The sequence below is a fragment of the Lycorma delicatula genome, chromosome 13 (assembly GCF_047948215.1).
Source record: "Lycorma delicatula isolate Av1 chromosome 13, ASM4794821v1, whole genome shotgun sequence".
Lineage (NCBI taxonomy): Eukaryota > Metazoa > Arthropoda > Insecta > Hemiptera > Fulgoridae > Lycorma > Lycorma delicatula.
In genome coordinates this window covers 5,769,760-5,791,297 of record NC_134467.1, presented here as the reverse complement: position 1 = coordinate 5,791,297, position 21,538 = coordinate 5,769,760, and the positions used below count along the sequence as shown (strand labels likewise).

At 30.1% G+C, this 21,538-nt stretch overlaps 1 protein-coding gene across 6 annotated transcripts in view; it reads left to right on the top strand.

The window, feature by feature from the left end:
- Window positions 1-21,538, top strand: part of LOC142333566 (uncharacterized) — a 156,058-nt gene that overhangs the window by 96,671 nt on the left and 37,849 nt on the right. The gene's annotated exons all lie outside the window — the stretch shown is intronic.

The following is a 21,538-nucleotide window of genomic DNA, read 5'->3' as shown; positions in this document are numbered from 1 at the left end:
ATGCGAAGTGTGTATTGAGTAAAAGTTTTATTTATTTTATTCGGTTAATTATAAACTTCGTGTACATTAAGTGTTTGGTGTTTCTGCCGGTGTATTTTTCGTTTCGCTTTCGCGTTCTTTTCGTCTCAGTATTATTAGTTGTCAAGTTCGTGTATTCATTATTTATTTTGTTAAGCCCTGTTAGAAATTTATAAATCATTACTTAAAGCATAATACATTTATAAAGCAATAACTTGTAAAGAATTTATAATTTTTTTACATTTTTATCTTTTGCAACTTTAATGTCATTTACATGATTTTATGGTGAAATGATTTTACCTTACCAGAGTAAAAAAAAATATTATATTTTAATTAAATTCATTCTTATTTTGTTGTAAGAATAATTCATGTAATATAGTGGTTTATGCCTACTTGCTGACATTGTGCTACAGTACCTGTACGTAATGTTTTGTAGCAGTATGAATTTATTTCTTTTATTTTTAATCCTTGAAAATTCCATTGAAAATTATTTTAATAGTACATGCTAGTTTCTTCTACAAATTTTACATATTCCTGAATTTGTGTTGACCATTGTGCCCTTCAACTTTAACATGTTAATTTTTACATATATGATAATGAAGAGGTAGGTTGTTTAGAAGTATACAGACAATTATTTATATCTACGTAGAATATAAAATTTAATTTTTTCATGCTGTGTATATGTGTGCTTACTCGATCATTGTCAAAAATATAGTATAGATATAAATTTTAAGATATCTTAAAATCTTTTTTTCTCTTTTAAATATAAGTTTATGTATATTTTATTGTATTTAAATTATATATTTATTTATGTTTTCTATTTTACTTTATGCTGTAAACTCAAAATTAGTTATTAGTCAGATAGGAGTACACCTCGGACATTTTTGTTACCACTATATTTTTTTTAATAAAAAGGATTCTATTAGTTGAACATGAGTTACGGTTCACTTACCGACTTAAAAATTATTTGCTTGACTTTTTTGTGGTGTGGTTGGTATAAATTTAATTGTTACTATTTATCTTCTTGATTTAAGTTAACGTTACATTAGATTTTCTATTTTGTATGTATATATCAGGTGAACTTCTAATGTCATTACAATTAGAATCACTTTTACAGTTTGTCTGATGCCACGCCTTTTATGAATGTAATAACTTATAAAATTGTAAGCATTTTCCATAATAATTAACCGTTTGTCCAAACTAGAAAGTGCTGACTTTTGGAGTTCTCTACGAGTTGAAGAAAGATAGTTTCATAAAACGATTGTAATTATTGCTTTTTCTTAATGTATATGATTGTTTTGACTACTGATGGTATTAAATTGCATAACTAAAATTATTTAAATTCAAGAAATTTTTGTTGTAAAATATGGTAATTCTGAGCAATTGATCAACTTCAGTTTTTTTCATGTTAACATAGAAGATGTTTAGGATCTAAATGTCTGAAAGCATGTTTGGATAGCGGGTGACCCGTAAGTTCACACAGTGTTAGTACTCTAGTCGATTAGTAATCAGTTTTTGGAGTTATTGAGATTTGTTCAGTTTACTGATTTGTTCTGTGTTGGGAGATTAGGGTTAAGGTTAGGAATAAACCGTAAACTAACCTTAATGGTCATTAGAGTCGAATCGAACTGTGATTCTGGTGTTGAAGATGACCGATTGTGTTTTTTGTAAGGTGACATCCATCATTCAAATGACTTATAGCATAGAAAATGTATTATAGTCTCTTTATAGTGACCATATTTCCATTTAAAAATAAATTCAGCCAAGCGTTATATGAATCCATTTAAGTATTGTCATACCTTGGTAATTTATCTCCAACCTCTCTTCAAAAAAGTGTAACCTTAACTCAACCTCATGACAGAATGGATCAGCATCTGAGCATGTATCGATGATTCACAGAACCGGTTGCTGATCGGTTAGACTACTGCGATAACACGCTGCTGACTTTAAAATTGCACAAGTCACCTGCTTTCCAACATTTAGATTTTTTTCTCTTGATACTAAGCATATTTCCTATGATATATTAAAGTATGAAAAGAATTAAATTGATCTAGTAATTGCGCAAAATTACTTAAAATAAACTTTCCATTCTAAATTCTAATGCACGTTGAATCATTAAAACTATAAATTTTCATTTAATAATAGTAGATGATTTTTAAAACAAAAGTATGTTTATAAAGTTTCTGCATTCAAAATAGAATAAATCAAAATATGTGTGTGTTTCTTGAAAATAAAAATAAATATCGCGTTATAAGATAGATTAAAAATTTGTAAATAATAAATTACAGACTTTGCGTATAAAAATTCATAATTTCTCACTAGAAAATTTCTGTTTATCGAATCAGCATTTCATGATTATTTTATCTGCATTTAAGATAAAACAGATCTTCTGATTGTAAATGCTTTAGGATCTGTTTAGTGTGAGCAAAAAAGACCATTTATATCTTGGGAAAAATTTCTATTTCATTGAATATACTACTGTAATTTTACTAATATTATAACAAAGTAGCCGAATATTTCCAAATCATATGCTGTGTCTGAATATTTTGAAGTTATTCGGTTTGTTAAATTTATGTTTTCTATTTGTTGTAATTTAAACAGAATTAAATAAATTTTAATTATATGTTCATTTGGTTTTGTTGTTCAGTCAGAAACGATCTTCCCTGTTGTTCACAACCCTTCTCCCCCCAAAAAAGGCAATACATATATGCATTAGTTTATGATTACAGCTAAGACATATTTTCAGTTCTGTTAATTGACCACCACTGTTTTATAACTTACAACAAATATTAGTCTGCCATTAATTAGTATGCAACTGCACATTTACTCGCCACACACCTTTCTACACCTCCATCTCTCATGGTCGTCACTTACATCCGACACCGTATATTTGTAGTGATTTTTCTTTAGGTCAAATGTTAACATTTTGCATAAAAACAATACAACTATTTTTCGTTTTTATTAGCTCACGATTACTCCACGACTTATTATTTAAAACGATTAACTCCACTCTCTGATCGAACTAGTACAGTATTATTCATTTACAACAATGCACTTTGAAATAGAAAGGACCAGCCAGAACACGCTTAACTATTAAATTCTGCCGGTGTATGTGTATTATAAAAAATAGTAGGGAACAGCTAACAGAACCTGTCCCTTATTTTTTACGGTTTGTAATATATATTATTTAAAAAACAGTACATGTTACACCTTTTTGGGTCGAATGAATCGAGTCTTTTGACGGGATATTACACTTAATAACAAGTAAATATGAACTCCGTTAAATGACGTGATCCGCATTTCTCCGTAGTTACGACGTTCCGTCAAATGACGGGAACAGCACTCTAAGTGTTAAACTACAATGATTTGTGATTTTTAGACATGATGGTGAGGAATAATTGCATTATTTAATAAATAGGGGGTCTTAATTATAAAATGGCCGCCACATATTTGTTTCTAGAAGTAACAGTTATTACCGATAATTAATATCAATCAACTAATTAAAATACTATTACTAATAATAATAATAGTATCAGTGTTAATTAAGTATTTAAACATTTCACATATATAAACATACAAATATTTAACTTGATCGGTAAGTAAAGTATTTAATTATTATGTTTAATTAAATTCCCTGTTATAAAAACATATTCAAACGTTACATTAAATTTTACAAAATAGCCAATTTGGTAACTACCCCTAGTAATTACCTCTTAAGTAAGGGATGAATAAAATACCGAATTTACCGTCAACAGTTATTAATAAAAAGAAGGATTAACACAGTTTAATTTCATTTCATTAGATTATAATATAAAATTATTTATCTACGAAAACAAATATCTTTTTAGAAACACCTTAAATAAATAATTATATAATACAATTTAATGGAAAGTTGTGTTTACATATCGGTCTTACGTAAAAGTTATAAAAATTCCTCAAATAAATTTTTTTTAAATGTTAGGCATAGAGAATTTAGATTGTCAAAATGTCTCTGCTACAAAACGGTCTAATTTTTACTTCCTTGTACGAAGTAAAGGAAGTATTGTAATCGCGAAAAGTGTCTGTTTTCAGATTTCAACGGAAATATCCATTTTCATCATCCCCGATTTCATTTTGACTAGTTTCGGCGTGACTTCTGTACGTCTCGTATAACTCAAAAACGATTAGCCGTAGGATGTTGAAATTTTTGGGTTTAGAACAGTTGTAACATCTAATTGCGGACCTCTCGTTTTGATTGCAATCAAGCGGACCAAAAATGTACAAAACAGCCCGAAATCCAATTTTTATTTGGATTTTTGAGGTTTCTTAATTGCAGTAATAAGTCCTCATCGAGAGCTTGTCAACGATATATCATAAGTGGTATTTATTTTCATAGGTTTCATAGTTATAGCTCAATAAAATTTTAATTAATGAAATATTTGGATCTTACAAAGGGAAGGCACATCGGTTCAAATCTGATTTCATATACATATTTTTTTATTTATTTAAATATATTGATTTATTAATAATTATTAATCTCAGATTATAATAATAGTTTTAAAATAAATAATGATTCAATAATAACAAAAAACTATATATATATATATATATATATATATGAAAAAAAATCGGAAGTTATTAATGAAGTAAGATTTTATGTAATTTTCATTTAAAAAAAATATGTATATGGTAATATAATAGGCGTACAAAGAAGTCATGTGGTGTCCACATTAGATATTTCCTGTATGACACAAGTACATCAGGGAGGCTTCATGGAGAAAATCTGAAGTTTTTAATCGAAAGAGTACCATAACTTAGAGAAATACAAAAAACTATTTTAAAGTTAAAAAAAAATTTAATTAAATCTTTGAACGGGTGGGGGGTGGATTTTTTCTTTACCTTCTGTTCACTAAGGATCACGTTTCCAAAATGTCACATTTCTTCGGTCCATCTATTCAGGTTTATACCTTCTTTTTCTTTTTCACTAGAAACGTAGATTTTCAAATCAATTTTCTAAATTTATCTCTGTCTTTATACAGATCATTATAATGTTTATTATTTTTAAATCTGTTTATTTTTCTTTAAACCGGGCTCTGTTTATGTAGAGATTAAATAGGGTTTAGTCAAGCACCGATTCCGGTGGCGTATTGTACTTGAAATTACTGCGGTGCTGCTCCAGAAAAACCTTTTCTGGACCTTTTCAAGGCCGTGGTCAAATTTTTATGGAAATTAAAAGAACCGACAAAAATGAATCGAATAGAATAGCTGGAAGCAGGATATTAATCTAATTCTACACTTTATCGGTTTTTTAAGCACAGCACATTCTGCTTTAAAAATCGTATTCGGTTTAACCGAATTATTAATAAAATGTCAATACGGATAATATTTTTTAGTATTATTAGATAATAACTTAATAAAATGTCGGTTTAAAAACACTGCAGTCTAACGGTACTTAATTTAAATTTCTATTACATAGAAACAAATACGTAATTATTTTTTACTAATTACCTTCTCTTTTGCCCTTCCAGCGTATTTTTGGACGGTTGTGGCGATCAAAGAGTTCTTGCTTAACACAATCTTCTGATCGCTACTGAAAAACAACTAAACCGCTTTCGTATTCCTTCTACCGACTAAACTAGAAAAGGGAACGAACGTGGAACGTTCCACACACACGCGGAGTAAAAACAAAACTACCTTCTACCGACACGCAAGGGTCAGAACTGCGGGAGCGACAGTGCTTTCTCTCCCTCAAAGCATCGTTCAGCGTTCTTTACGCGCATGCGTAGAATAGCCAAACAGTACGCCGCTGTAACTGTGAAGCTCACAGTTTCATATAAAGATTTTTGTATGTTTTCATACACGCGCAGTTGTTTACTTGAATTCTATAAGCTAACCGAATAAGATATACATGAAAAATTGATGATTTTTGACATCGAAGTAACTTAACTAGGAAGATTTCCTTCAATTTTAACGCGATTCAATATAATTGTGTCAAGAATGCTTAACTTTTGAAAAGATTTAAATAAAACCTCTTTCTGCAATTCTAAATTATTTTATCAGAGCAAAGGTATTTAACTTTTCGCTGAAAAATAATAAAATAACAAACTGTAGTAAATCGTAAAGATACCGTAATAGATTTAGACAGATCTTAGAACTAATAATATGATTCGACACCCCCCTCAATTTATTTTGTATATAATCGCATAATTGAGGGTATAAATTAAAATACAGGACTGTATAAATTTTATAATTGAATTTATTCATACGTATAAGAAATTTTACACCGCAATAGATTCATTAAATAAAAAGTCGAACTTTAAATTCACTTCTTTGATTTTTCTCCTGTTCTTTCTATTTTTATTAAAACATTCCTTTCTTGATTGTAATTAGCTTAAATTGTATGACACCCTACCATGTAATGCATAGAAAATTGAAATACAGCATCTATTTTAATGACAATTGAACACCTACCGCAAAAAAGTTGACAACACAGTTGTAGGATTTTCCTGTCACGCGGATTTTCTCTGATGCACGGCTTACGCACACAACTTAATTTGAAATATTTATCATTTTATTTAAATATAATATTTTTGTTTATTTAATTCGATGATTCTAACTAGAGTGCGCGCGCATACAGTGTATTATTCGCGCGTGTTAGGCGGTACTAGCGGTTACTTTAGATAATTTTTATACTTTAAACATAATTCATTTATTTAATTCTACCGCTCTCTCTCTCTCTCTCTCTCTATATATATATATATATATATATATATATATATATATATACTACTGCTGCATCAGAACATTTTGTAAGTAATATTGTTTCCTTAATTCATCATGTTCAAATTTTATTTTATCACTAGGATCCCTCGTCCGCGCTATATGCATAATTTGGCATATGAAAATATTACTACCAAATCGAATGTCGAATTTATGCCAATTACGAGAATGGCTTACCCTGATGATGTAAATTCTTAGTTCGGGAACTAAAAATATACAGAATGTTACTCTGTACAGCCGCAAATTTCTAAACTGTCGTCATTTCCTATAATTTTATTATCAAATTAATTTATTTTTACGTATATTATGGCGCTAATACAAACTGATATTTTATAGACGACGAATTAAATTTAGTAAATCAAATAATTACTGTTTGAAGTCGATATTAACATAGACATTAAATCTTGGTAAAGGAAGTTATAGATTTTTATCTATAAGGTTTTTATTTAATGATTTACATAGCAGTGAAATTGATGAGATTTAAACTGCGGTTAAGTTTCCCGGTGTCATAAGAAAGTTACAGGTAAAATTTCGTAATGACTGATTCATTCGTTTTTGCGGTTATCGGAAACAAACGAAACGCACGGCGTCAATATATGTATAGATTGAGGTTAATTATATTTTTTTTTTTTTTGCTGTTAACGTATATTTTTCAACAGTAAAGGATTTAAATTTTTTGCCGTTATTTAAAATATTTCCTTGATATTTTACTACAAAGTATGTGATTATTTTTTCCTAATGTGTCAGAAAATAAAATCTATTTATGGATTATATTTAACTACACTTCTGTAAATGATTCTGATAGCGGTTTATTTATTATATATATATTTTTTTTATAATTTTTATCTTCAAATTATATTTTATAAACATTACGTTTAATTTAAATATATTAGAATTAACATTCATTATTAATTATTTTATCCGATCCTTTTATTTTTAATTTTAAGATCGATTGACGAATTAGTTAAATGTATTTTATTTGAAAAATATATTCACGTCGGTATAAATTGAATGTAAAATATTCCAATGGAATATAAAAATTCATATTTCAATGATATGCACAGGTTAGTTCATTTTTTACCAGCGACTGAAATATCAAACATACAGCTCTCTACAATTTTAATATATTTATAATTAGAACATACGTACAGAGTGTTGCAGGGCGTATTCGCCGAACTCCAGAAACTGATTCAGGACACCAAAAGATGCAAAAACGTTCAAACCGACTTAAGTCCTGCTTTGCTTTGTTTTCCTTCTGGACGCAATTTTGTGGTTTTCAACAAAAAAAATCCCTTCTCAGGAACGGGTTAACCTACAATAATTAAATTTGGAAAATTTAATTTTTTATTCTACATAATAAAAAATTTTGAAAACATCAACTTCAAAGATTTCAAAATGGAGCCATCTTAATTTTTAATTCTTCCATATCTTTGTAATTAATTGTTTGATAAAATTTTTACTTATTACAAAATTTATTAAGCATTTTATGCTGAACAAAATGGCACTTCACTTGTCATGGAAAAGATACCACCGTATTACAATTTGTCGGTAAGAGAATTTATTGGCCAGCGGGTCGGAAGACGTCGTATAGCTGATCATGTGACGATACATAAAAGTACATTCGCGTGCGCGGTTTTATATTTTTTTAATTTTAATTTAAAGCAGAAATTTAAAAAAATCGAATATTGTAATTAACAATAAAAATGTAATGTCGCCGCGACCGTTTCACAGAAAGCGTACTTCCTTGCTACATAATACACCAAAGGTTTTGGGTTCGATTCCAGAAGATATTTGAAGAATTTTCCACAACTAGACTGTAACTTCTTCAATAGCTAATCAAAGAAAAATAACTGAACTACAAATTATTATAGATTATAAAAACGATTAACGAGTGATACATAAGGATGTAATGTGTGCGCGCTCACACACACACAGTGAGAGAGAGATTTTTTTTTTATTAATACGATCAAAAAGTAATGTGTGAAGTTTATTCTATATCCACCACCGACAATTGTTTAGCCAGGTTTCATACATTAAAAAAAATTAACAGGTCTTGAATTCAATTCTTGTCTTACAACGATCTTTTCAATAATTACAATCGAAATAATGGCCACAAAGGATTTAAAAAAATAAATGCATCGGTGATGAAAACGTTTGCAATGTTAATTTTATATTTTTGGTTCGTTATAATTTTATAAAATACTGCAGTAATATATGGTATGCATTTAAGTTGTAATGTGTAACCTTGAACGGTTGTATGTTGTCGAAGTGTCGAAGGGGGGACCTCCCTTCCTCATACAACGAACTAGGTTGCTAGGAAACCGATCGGTTTCCTAGCAACCAGAGTTGCCAGACTTACAAATACACCAACCAGAGTTGCCAGACTTACAAATATACATTACCAGATAGACAGCGGTCAAAGACTTTGTTATTATGTCTTCCGCGCTACTAAAACAAATATTCAATTAACGCGTCAAAATGCATCTATTAACAAACTTGAATCGACAGCATATCAACGTTCAATTATTATTTTTTTTTTTTTTTAGCATGTTAAAAATACAAATACTGACTGGGATTCGACACCTTTATTTTAAAACGGATTATTTTTATAAACACAAGGGTCAACATTGTATTAATCTTTCATATTATACGTATTTTAAAGTTTATGTAATTTAACATTACATATTGTGTAGGGGGCTTGATGATGATCGTAAAATAATAATAATAATGAAAATTATTTTATATTGAAACGGTTTTTTATACTTTTTTGCATTTGAGAAACACAAAACATTTGCTTAGATTTAATACATAATTTACTACGCAAATAAGAATCATAATGTTAGTATATCATTTTTTTCATAATTCACATATACTTCACACTCACACATTTACACTCCCAATAAAAGTTATGAATTATTATAAAGCTAATCGTCGATTTTTCTTTCTCGCCATGATATCTAAAATTTCATCAGGATTAACAGTAATATCTCTACATGTAATCTATTATATCTCTAAAAGAAGCACAAAGACCGACATCATATTCATATCAATAATATTGCAATTCCTTTTGTATGCGTTTGTAATACAAACATCTCTTGTTTTGTGTTTGTTTTTTCTGTATCTGAATATGACTGGAAATGTCATTACTAGAAAAGAGAAAGCGAACGAATCGTCGGTAAAGTTGAATTTCATTTTATTTATTATATATAAACTATTTTATCATCGTGTTTTCCATTTGCTTAAGATTTGAAATTTTTTTTCAAAATTCAATTTGATTATAAACACGAATTTTCCTCAGTAACGATGGATTTATAATTAAAAACTTGCGCTTTACAAGTTCAAGAACGTTCACGATCGTAATTCTTCAACTTGCAGAAATCTGATGATTGCAATTTACATGTCCTCGGAACAGGTTTTGCACGCGTGCTCGAGATAGAAGGGGTGTTACATCTTGTACAATAGTTAGTTGTCATTCGTTTCTTTTGGTAACGGCACATTTCACAGAAGGTTCTCTATTTTTCTTGTCTTCCGGTCGGTGTCTGTGCTTCATTGTTTCCTAGGATCCCTCCAATAATTGTTTTCGATGACCGAGGTAAAGTAACAACTTGCAGAAGAGTTTCCGGCCAGGGTATAACTAGATCTTTCATGAAATTTGTCCTTGTCATTTATTTTTGCGGTATTAAAATTTACAATGCGTGAAAAATGCCAGATTTTTTTTGTGGGATTTGAACCCAAAACCTTCCCGATGAGTTAAAAAGAGCAATACTTACGCATCGTTTATTTTATAATTGAACATTTTTAATCATTTTAATTTTTTCGATATCAAATAAATTTTTTATAAAGTAGGAAAATATACGGCTCTATAGTTTTAATTACTTTTATTATTTTGATTTTGTACGTGAAACGATTTAAATAATTCGATTAAGCTATCTCTCTACAAGAGTGAATGATTGTTTTAGCACTTTCCGACAAGACACGGCGCAGTACCGACATCGACAAGAATATTTTCACGTTACAAGTTTTAACTTAGTTGTTGTCTACCAGTTTCAGTGATTTTTTTTTGTTTTACTACCCGACATTATTTTTTATTATAGTTTATTTCTATTATCGTCATTAAACTTATCCCACAAGCAGGGCTTACTATAAGTTCGATTAATGTTACTACATCGTATTTAAAATTAGCCATATTTTAGAGAAAAATTGGAGACGCAACCGGTACAAAACAACGAACTGAGACGACACAGTACCGACGCCGACATGTCGGTCATTGTGAAAGGTATTCCTGAGTTTAAGTTAATTCTTACGACCGCCGACAAAGTGTCGGTAAGTGTGAAAACAGCCATTGCCTGTAAAAAGATTCTTTAATTTTATACTACAAATTCATTACAAAATTTGTTGATAAGCAATGGCTCCCAAATTTTGCCGAATTGCGGCGCCCTTTTTCAGTTAAAACTTTTCCACGGCGCCATACCCTAAGTAAAATAATGACTACTCGTGAGTAAGAGATAAAAATAAATTAAACTCGTGTATCTTCATTACTTAACATTTTCTTTTTTCTTTATTAACGTTAAATTAATAATTATAAATGTCTTGGTTCAATTAATTATGAAGCTTTTACAATATTTCGAAGGGCGCCGCGGCGTCAGGTTTGGGAATCGCTGGTCGATAAGGTTTCTAACAAAAAGGTTTCGGTTACCGTCAATACGAAATTGGAAAATTATTCTCGATTAATTTTTCCTCATCGAGAAACAATTATTTCCATTTAAAAAGTTTTACTAGCGGTTTTAGCATTAGTTGCCGTTACATTCAACGCGTATAAAAGAAATTTCTTCTACTAAAATAACAGTTTGTTCAAAATATTGTCATATGCTTTATTGTTTCAACCGTGTTTACATTTACGTCTGCTATTTTGTCCCGATTTGGTTGAAAACAGCTCGGTCAGTTATGTATTATTTTTAAAATACTTTTTAAAAAAACATTTCTATAAATAGGCCAAAAATGTCAAATCTTGGCTTCGTAATAGTTATATCTATATGTAGCGATATCATTTCTGTTTCTAATTTTATCTTTTTTTATTTAGTCTGAAACAAATAAATCAGACGTTGAAATGGATTTTATTAGAATTCCTTTTTTTTCAGTAAAAGAAGACTGATCGGTGAATCATAAACGTAAGACCGCATGATATAAGGTCGGTTATAGTTTATTTTAAATGCGTTAAAGTAGCTTGTTCCCCTCCTTTCTTATATTTTAAATGGAAGAGTACTCGGATGAAATATCAAAACATTAATATAGTATTGAGGTATATTATTTGAACAGCAGGTATTTTCTTAGCGGTTTCCACATCGTTGAGGTAACGAAATAATAATTTAAAAAAAAATCATGAGTATGCTCAGAGCAGAGAATGAAATAGCATTCGATCGCGTTGCAAATAAGTTTTTAATTTATATATCGCATCGACTATGTTTATATAATAATATTAACAAACAAACGAAACAAAATACACACCTGGGCTGTTTCAAAATTGGCCTCTAACTGTTGAAAATGTTTTGCAGATTATTTCGACTAAGCGGTACGGTCAGGAATGTCTCTAATCCTGTTGCACGACTGTCTGCCATCATCCGTTCTGTAGGGTGCCGGCAAAGCATCGTGTAAAGGCTGAAACTTGTCGTGCGCTCCCGTCAACCGTTACGAATATTGTACGATTAGTATTTTCTCCGGCAGAAGGAAGAACAGAGATCTGTCAGTGACTTTTTTTGGTCGATTTCATAAGAAAGCTAACTATTGTAATGATACCGTGGTTCGACTTTCGGAAAATTTCGACATATCTTCGCGTTTCACATCCTCCAGACTCCAAAACCACCCGGTTAAAAATGTTGCGCGCGCGCACACGCACACACACTTCACTTTCTTGTTGACACGATAATTTCCGTAATTTTGCGCCAATCGCTTTCAAATTTATACGTAAAATATAACCACCCAAACTCTCGGTCGAGTTTGTTAACGGGCAAAATCGGACCGTGGGACTGGAATTGGGGGCGCTTTTTTGAAAAAATACTATACCTTTCTTATTAAGTAAAATATCGAATTCGTTTAAAGTTTCTACTATTCTTCGGGTAAGGACCTAGAACACCTAAGTAAAGTCTTTTGATATCACCGACCGTTGGCCCAGGGGGTGGAAAAAATGGGGTTTCGAAGACAAAAAAATCGTACCTCCTTTAATAGGCACAGTGTCGAATAGGTTTAAAGCGGTAATTAGTTGTATAAACGTACCTAAAACTTTTGTCTTAAACAATTTTTGATATGACCTACCCTTACGGCAAGGGATGATCAAAATATTGCTGGAACTGTAACAAGATGGAGCTTGCCGTACGCTAAACATGTGAAACTTTTTTCACATGTACCTACTTAGCACCGGTGAAATCTACTACCGCCTTCCGACGTCTCGAAAGGAATTTTTTGTCATGAAATGTAGACGTTATTGTGCACTGAATTGTCACGATAAGTTTGGTAGTTACCGAACAATAAACACAAATAAATAACATTTATGTAAAAAATTTAAATATAAGGAAATAAACTCGTAAAATAAGAGCGTTACATGACGAAATTGACAAGTAAAATTCAAAAAATTACAATTAAATAATGAATAAACGTTATAATTAATTATTTTTTGGCATTTAGGGGTAACGTGATAGATGCTTTCAGCTGTCAAAGAATTTATTTAACATATTAAAACATTTCTATTTTATTACAGATTTTTATTTTCTTTTAAAAGTATACGCGATTTCAAATTTTTAATTTCGGTTTATATTTTTGATTATTCATTTCGATGATAATTCATGAAAAACAGTCGCGTGTCTTTCAAATATTACTCGCTACGCTCTTAAAAGTTACAGATAACTTCGATCAAGCTTTTTTTGAATGTTTAGGATGAGAAACAACTTGAAGAGGTAACCGCATTCGTATGATTTGACATGTGATTTTTTTTTCAGGGAAATCTTCATGTTTTCTTCAAATCCGATCATCCTGAATTACCCCTCACAGGCGATTGAAAACTTATTTATTCAATTTCAAAAATCGGATAAAAGCTTTAGGAAAAAAATTTGTAATTCTGAAGTAAATACCATCGTGAATGCATAAGAGTGAAAGCATGATGTTTTGAACATATTCATTAAGGTATGTTAAACATATAATAATAAAAATAAATTTTTTGTTAACTTTTTCTTTTTAAATACTATTAGTAACTGGGTAAACTCGAGTTTTAGCCCGATCGATGAACTGGAACTTTTACAAAAAAAAAATTTATCGGTAAATTTTCATCTTCAATTTGTGAGAAAAATCGTTGTCGTTGAATTAAGAGAGAATTCTTAATAATTTTTTGTTAATTTTGTAAAGGTATTCCCTTAAGATTACGATGAACTGTAATCTTGTACTCCATGTTGCGCTTTAAAAGTAGGTCTGATATTACAGAGTGACAAATGCGCAAAGTCGTAAAGTTTCATCGATAAGATAAATCGACGAGTAAGGTTATCTATCTAATTTGAAATATTAAAAAAAATTGTACCGTTTAAAAATTGATTATCGGTATCTCTCTCTTTTTCCTGTTTAACCTCCGGTAACTACCGTTTAGATAATTCTTCAGAGGATGATATTATGAGTGTAAATGAAGTGTAGTCTTGCACATTCTCAGTTCGACCGTTCCTGAGATGTGTGGTTAATTGAAACCCGACCGCCAAAGAACACCGGTATCCACGATCTAGTATTCAAATCCGTGTAAAAATAACTGGCTTTACTAGGACTTGAACGCTGTAACTCTCGACTTTCCAAATCAGCTGATTTGGGAAGACGCGTTAACCGCTAGACCGACCCGATGGGTTGATTATCGGTATCTAATATTTCGTATCGCGTTGTTTTAGTCTCGTTTATACTGAGAATCTTTACTTCCTTATTCGAAGTAATAAGGAACCGCGAGAAATTTCTGTTTTCAGATTTCAACGGAACAATCCATTCTGATCATCCCTGAATCCATTTTTACTAGTTTCGGTGCGATGTCTGTACGTACATACGTCCGTATATATCTCGTATAACTTAAAAGTCATTAGCCGTAGAATGTTGAAATTTTGGATTTAGGGCTGTTATAGTATCTTTGGCACCTCTGCTTTTGATTGCAATCGACTAAATCAAAAAAGCCCAAAATCTAAAAAAAAAAAATAGGATTTTGGACTTTTTCTTAACTGCAGTAACAACCCCTCGTCGAGAGCTTTTCAACAATATATCATAACCGGTACTATTTTCGGTTGGTTCCAGTTACAGCCAAATACAATTTTAATTAATATAATATTTGGATCTTACAAGAAGGCACATCGGTTCTAATCCGTAATTACGTATATTTTATTTTCATTTTTTAAATTGAAATATATTGATTTATTATTCCTCCTCTATGAATCATGAGACCTTGCCGTCGGTGAGGGGGCTCAAGAAAATGTGGCTCTCTGCATTTTCATATAGCAATGATGGAGGCGCCTTCCTCGGTAAAATATTCCGGAGGTAAACTAGTCCCCGACCGGGTGGCGACTACAAAGGAATGGGTCACCAGAAAATTAAAAAATAACATTCTACGAGTCGGAGCGTGGAATGTGTTAGAAGTTTAAAAAAGGTTGGTAGGTTAGAAAATTTAAAAAGAGAAATGGATAGGATAAATGTAGATGTAGGCAGGCCACGTTTGGAATATGTAAAACAAATTGTTAGGGATGTTGGATGTAGAGGGTATACTGAAATGAAACGACTAGCACTAGATAGGGAATCTTGGAGAGCTGCATCAAACCAGTCAAATGACTGAAGACAAAAAAAAAGGAAAAAAAAGATTTATTATTATTTCAATAATATGTTTGTATTCATATAAAATGTTTACAATCAGAGGTTAAAAAATATTAATAAATCAATATATTTAAATTAATGAAATAAAAAATAAAAATACGTGTGTGAAGTCGGATTCGAACCGATGTGTGCACGGTTACGGACTCGACACGTTGTCATTTGCACCTCTTATCTACTTGAGCGACGCGAAACAAATGTGTTTTATTAATAGTTTCGTTTATTTTTCTAAAATATTTAATTCTTTTGTTTTGTAGTTTTGTTTCGTTTAATACCTAATAAAATCCGTCACATTTTTAAATATATATATATATATTTTTTTAATAAACTTCGAAATTCTTTTGTTTCTGTGCAGATTATTCATAGTTTTACTCGGAATCAAATTCTCTACAAATTTTGTTTAAAACCTTAATGCGTTTTTATCACCGATTTAACAACGTTATTTTACACCAAACGTAAAATAGTGTTTTTTTCAACTCCGATCTTTTGTTTATTACCCCAGATTTCTCAAATACAAAAAAAAAAATACAGTTATAAGACCTTTTTTCTTTTTCCTGTTTAGCCTCCGGTAACTACCGTTTAGATAATACTTCACAGGATGAATGAGGATGATATGAATGAGTGTAAATGAAGTGTAGTCTTGTACATTCTCAGTTCGACCGTTCCTGAGATGTGTGGTTAATTGAAACCCAACCACCAAAGAACACCGGTATCCACGATCTAGCATTCAAATCCTTGTAAAAATAACCGAATTTACTAGGACTTGAACGCTGGAACTCTAAGCTTTCCAAATCAGCTGATTTGGGAAGACGTGTTCACCACTAGACCAACCCGGTGGGTACAGTTATAAGACCTACCTCTTTTCAGTTTTTCAGGTCAGATTTCATATAAAACCGCAAAAGTTCCCCCTTAATTTGGATCCCAGTATTATAGTATAGCTTAATTTGATGGAAGGCACATAAATAAGGGTGAAACCTTTCGCCAGCCGACGTTTGTTAACGAAGCCGTTTCCGAACCTATAGTTGTACAAATTTTCTTCTTTATTTTCATCGGTATTTCACGTCCTAAATGTTTGTTATATACTTCGTGAATCACTCTGTATTAAAGAGGTAACTGATATGCGGAACGCTAGAACTATATCGAATGCTTTTCTTTTAATACAATATTCTGGAAATATATTTTTCTTAATTTGAAACCAGCAAGCCGAGTCTTTTGTCTATTTTGTGCCTGTAGCGTCGGAACAAATCCTGAAAGTTTGTGATATTTTTCGTGAATATCTCTTCTGTACATTCCTGTCTTGTAACTTCTCTAACGTTTATTTTCTTGTGCTATTTTTTTGATTTAATTTCCTGATATCTCAAAACGTAAAGAAAATTCAATTTCAACCCTCACTCCCACCATCTAACCGAAAGTAAAAACCGTATTTTTCTTCGAAAATTGTGTAAAAAATAGATTTTTGAAATTCAGATTAATTGTTTAAATACAAACGCACGAAAAAATGTCGACATATCTACATGAAATATAAAAGATTACTAAAAAATGATTCACAATTTCAGTATTAAAGATTATTTTGACCATATCTTTCAGTATACGTTGAACGGGAAGCAGCTAAATAGTGTTTTTTGTTGTTTTTAATTAGGATCATTTAAAATTTCACGAACAGAATAATATTGTTCCTGTAAAATAAATTTTTTTATCGCATTTTAAATAAATCGGTTAAAAGATTTTTCAAATGAGATTGGCAATTTTTTAAAACGATAACATAATAAGGCCGCCCTTTCTCGTAAATATAGTATCGAGTTATAAACGAAAACAGCTCCGTTGTCTGTTTTGGTAAAAGTGGATATTGTTATTTTTTTAATTATAAGTGACCGTTCTTTTGAACAAAAATTGCACATAGAATGCAGAAAAATTAAAAATATAGATTAAGAGATGTAAAATCTAAACTGAGTTTCCGATCTCTAGAATAGCGTTTTTTCTTATATTAAAATTATATTAGTCCTTTATTTTTTCTAAATGTATTTAACACTTGAATTAATAATTAAGAGTATTCTGTACCTATCCGTTGTGTCAAGACTCATTTTTTATGTTACGATGTAGATATTAAAATATTTCTAAACTTTTTTAACCTATTAGCGTGAAATAAAAAGTTTTTATAATGAAATTATCGTCTTACTAGATTTTCTTTCTGAAGTTGTATTAACTGTATCTTAAAATTATTCATTTACTGCCAAAGTTAACAAAGTTTGCGAATAATTTTTCTTAGATATAATAAAAATATCAACATTTGAAGAGGCATAGTAATATGACTTTAATGAATTAATTTTTGAAAACCACAATGTCGAACAATATTAAGTCCGTAATCTAAGGAGACCTTGTAAACGTTTTCAATGCGGCCAGTAACAAACCTCTTAATCCATTTTAGCACGTAGTGAATGTGCTTAGTACTTCCGGGTGATTCAAAAAGGACCGTAACTCTAAAAGCTTATAAAAGTCTATTTAGATAACTTACAGATTTAAGTTTCTATTCTTCTAGTGACTGTGATATATGTAAAATAATCTCCTACACTAATATTAATAATTAAGAGTAATATTTTCTATAAAAGTAATGATGTTTATTAATTAGACGATCCATTTGGCGATCGTAATGAACATTTTGAATCGGTATATCGATATTTAAAATATATATTCGTCTTTTGTAAGGACAGGAAACCATTTCATTTCTCATTCTATATTCCCTAGTAAGCCTGAAAAAAGGATTTTTTATTGAAATTTTTTTGTATTTGTTCGGTCAAGAGTTTTGTATATACATAAAATTATTGATGAACAAGTATAGAACTGTAAGATATATATATATATAGTGTCTAAAACTCTTTTTATAATTACCCTGCCGCTTGTGCTAAAAAAAATCAGTTAAAACTCTGACAGTAGTTAAAACAAAGACGCAAACGCTATTGTATGTAACCAATTCAAGGACAAGTATTATAAAAAAAACTACGTAACAGAAAGGCTTGTACATGACCACTGTTCGTGTCGGCAAGACAGAGGATGTAAAAAACAGGCCATCGTTGAAGATAAATCATTTATTTTAAGATTAATATTTGCTTTGTTTTTGTTTGAAAAAGCGTTTGTTTAAATCAAAGTTTATATATTTAAAATAAAGTAACAAAATAATCTGAATTATGTTGCTAAATTTTTTTAACTAAAATTTTTAATTTATCGACTTTAAATATGTTTTATTTATAAATATTTATATGAACAGTAAAGGAAAACCACAACTGATAATTTTTTATTGCGATTAAATTTATGAAATGTTTTTGTGTTTTGGTCAAAATGGATTTTACAGCAGTTAAAATGAATATAACGATTTTAAAAACCGTTTTTGTTTATAAATCGAGTAAATTTAATGTTTAAATGCAATTTTTATTTATATTTTCTCTTAAATTCACAGTTCAATAAGAACGAATTCACTAAACAACTTTTTATTTTATTTTTATTTCGGTACTATAAAGTAATATTCATTTTGGTATCCGTAAAAAAATAAGTAATATCTCATTTTCCCGTGTAAATTAGATTATTAAAAGCAATTTCTTTCAAAAATTGTTTTGCGATAATATTTTTAATTAAACTAAAAAATCATCAATTCTGAAGATCGACCAAAATAAAAATATCAGATCTATAGTTATAAAATTTTGAAATAAGTTATCTCCCATTTAGTTGATTTTCCATTTTAACAACATTAAATAGTTTCACATAAAAAATGGAAAATAATATTATTAAAAAAATATTTTATGAGCATAAAAAAAAATTATCGGTGATTCGATACCGAACCCCACGAATAGCAAAAGGAGTCGTTACCGTAGAGCCACACACGCTACACAAAGACTTAGTGTCAGTTGCACTTCATAAGATGTGTCCCCTGTTTGTTTGTTTAGTTTTTCATTCATTATTTTGAATTTTATCTTAATTAACAATCGATTTCAATACTCTTCAGAATCAATAGACTTGTATAAAATATTTATTTTTATTAAGGATTATTAAAAAAAAAAATTTTAATATTTTTAATAAATATTACGACTTTATCAGTGCCAAATAATACTAATTAATATTGAAAGTGAATAATCATTCATAAATATTCGATTGTTAACTCGTTTAATCGTTATCATGTATTTAAGATTTTGTAAAATTTTTGTACGACTAAAAACTTTTGTCCCAAAATCCCTTACTTAAATGTTCAAATAACCCGGTAGAAAATGAGATTTTGTGACGAGCGTATACGCATGCGCGCCGAATACTGAGCGCAATGCTACACCTTGTTACTTTCATCATGGTGTGAACGTTTGTCTAAGACCTTTGTGTGGGAGGGGTTTATATTATAATATAAGTATTATTTATTTGGTGGTGTTCACTTTTGTTTATCTGACCAAGTAAGTAATTTTATACCATTCTAACATAAATTAATAGAATTTAAGTAGATTTTTTTTTATGATAATTTTGTCATTACTAATGCTGTACGGTTAATTGATATACAATGTAATCATTTCTTAAAACATTACTGTGTTAATTAGTCTTAAGTTAGCGAGCGTAGGTTAATTCGTTAAATTATGTTTATAATATAATAGTTATATCGGGCGATATTGACAATAATCCAAAGGTTTGCTGTTTATAGTTATAGATATAAATTAACTTAACCTAAGCTCGCTAACCTCGACCAATTAACATAAATGCTTTGATTATTTAAATAATAAATAATTGCAATAATTACTGAATTTATAATTTAAATACTCAAAACATTTAACAGTAATGACGTATACGATAAAAAAACATTAGGTTGGATAACATTGCATAAGTTCCACGATTATCTTTCTATTTATTGAAAATAATAATACTTATTTTCTTATTTATATTCTACGATACTAATAAATAAGAACAGTGTATAGTTGACAGTTTTGCAGTAGACTCTTGAAGTTTTCAATTAGGTTATAATTACAATAGGACCTCCATTGCTCGTTACCCGTTAATTCATCTCGTTCAATAATTCGTCATCCCTCTGGAAAAATTTGTGATTTTTATTTTAGAGGTACAATACTGATACACAAAAGAAAATTAAATTTTTAATTACTAATAAAAAGTACACCATCTGTTAGGCCTACAGCATAAAAGTTCACTTAATTGACTGATGTTTTTATATGAGCCTATTGTACATTATGTATAAATTACAGTAATCATGTGAGAAAAGAACTGATAAAATTACTTTACATATTTTTCATTCATATAAACATTTTCATTTGGGCACTATTATTTGATAAGTTTTTTTCATATTTCTTACACAGTATAGTACTTTATTTTCTTTAAAACACATGAACTAATATATTCACCAACAGTTCCAATAGTCCAAACTGAAGAACCAATAAAAATAAGAACCTGACCGTCTCCTTTCTACCACTAACCATCCTCTACCGTCTTCCTGTTCAGGAGTCGACTTAACTATATCCATTTCAACAGACACACTTGCCTGTTGCTTGTCAGCTGCCTTAACACCATTTACCTCAGTCGATTTCCCTTTAACATCTATACCAGTGACCACCGTCTCTGTATCCTTACTGCCAGGGGCAACATCCATTGGTTGGACTTATTCTTTTTTTGTCATCAGACGCCTTCCTAGACATCACTGAAGAACGCCTTCTGTCGTAGCAGCTAGAAATGAATTCTGTGGCTTCATAAACTTTAAATGTTTATAAATTTTTACAAAAAATTATTTTTAACAAACCGAGTTCAGAAACTGATTACACAAAAAAATCTGAAATTTGAGTACCCACTTTCACTATTTGGGGTAGCAGGGGGGTCGGAAAATGTATAAACCTAAATCTGGGATATGATTTGGGGGATG